The sequence below is a fragment of the Penaeus monodon genome, chromosome 25 (assembly GCF_015228065.2).
Source record: "Penaeus monodon isolate SGIC_2016 chromosome 25, NSTDA_Pmon_1, whole genome shotgun sequence".
Taxonomy (NCBI): domain Eukaryota; kingdom Metazoa; phylum Arthropoda; class Malacostraca; order Decapoda; family Penaeidae; genus Penaeus; species Penaeus monodon.
Window position 1 is genome coordinate 16827210 of NC_051410.1, and position 1518 is coordinate 16828727.

The 1518-nt window shown below is 42.3% G+C and overlaps 1 protein-coding gene across 1 annotated transcript in view; it reads left to right on the top strand.

Annotated features, from left to right (window-relative positions):
• Positions 1-1117: 1117 nt before the first annotated feature.
• Positions 1118-1518, top strand: part of LOC119589083 — a gene marked incomplete in the record, with an annotated part of 33277 nt that continues 32876 nt past the window's right edge. Inside the window, 1 exon segment of the mRNA XM_037937658.1 lies at positions 1118-1470.

Here is a 1518-nt window from a genome sequence, read left to right on the forward strand (position 1 = left end):
CCGCCACTGGTGTATGCCTCAGTCCCCAGCATTTTAATCGTAAATTAACAATGGCTTATGCATGCCTCTTTCACCCGCGTTTAACTTACTGGCCTGTCACTACCAATAGTTAATCAGCTTAAATGATTTTTCCTCTTATCTCTCCCTTTCGCTCCCCCTTCTGCCCCCTTCACCCATTTATCAACTAATTCCCCTTATTCCAAGTTCTAAGAAGAAGTTCACAGCAGGGAAAGTTTACTAATTAATTCTATCAAGTAATATTATGCGGGACAGACACACCCAATGCAGATCGTCTTCAAAGGGATACTTCGTTACTTTTGTAAATTCTTATTTTGAATAAATTTACTCACACGTGGCAGCTTCCAGTCCCTCTGCGATCTGTCACATCAAAAACATGGTCATTTTTGGAATTATTTTCGTAGGTAGTATGAAATGCCACGTTTTATCTTAGATTAACTGCTGTTGCGAGTCGGGTCACGAGATATATTGACGTGTGGGTTTGGAAAGCTATGTCCAAATGGTATAGGAAAAAACTTTCAGGAAAGAAAAAGTAGATTCCACCTGCGTGAAACGCCATAACAAAAAGAAAAAAATACAAGTATTCGACATATAAACGCAGCTTGGGCGCGTTTGTATACAGCCTACAGGAAAAACCAGGGACATCCCCAAAATGAGATGTCATGATTGGCCAGCTGTCTACTCGCTCCAAATACGTCATCGACAGGAAGTACTGTCATTGGCTGAGGGATACAATGAGTATGACGTTTTGTGACGTCAAGACTGCTCAGTGGTTGATTACTAGTTTTCTAGTGATCGTACTCCAAAATGTTACACAAAAAGTCATAATGTATCGTACGTTTTATTTCAATGAAAGAAGAAGTTTGCGAAAAGGTATTTCATAATAAAGTCTCTATATCATACATTTTGATCAACATATCACACGAAAAAAATCTAGAGTAAAAACATGTCATCTTCCGTCGATCCATACTTAGGTTACCAAAGAGAAATAAAGAGAAAAACAAATCTGCTGATTTAAGCAAATGGCAAGATTTGGGGGGAACACAGGAGCACACCCCATCCCGCCTCTTTATATTTAAGCAGGCCTTGTCTCATCAAACCTCAGTTGCCCCCAAACCCTTTAGAAGTAAAGTTGTACACATTGATAGCGAGAAAAGGAGAAAACAAAAGCATAATTCCACATAACCTTGAGCGGAACAACGGGTGTGCCCCTCCCCCCCATCCCACCCAGCCATCTGTGACGTTGTGGCCTCCGCTGGGCCTGTTCCTTCCTCGCAGGACCCACTGTGATATCCTCCGCCGCTGCATGAACACCGTCGGCAGAACGGGAAAAAAAGCGGATTTCTTTAAGCATTTTAAGTGGTGTCTGACGTTATCTCGGAAAGTGCAGAGAGGAAAAAACGCGTCAGCTGAACTTCTTGCGCACCCAGTGGATACTCATTTGTTGTGAAGGTGAGTTTTGCGAAGAGCAGGGTAACTGCTTGGTGTCTGTCTGTCATC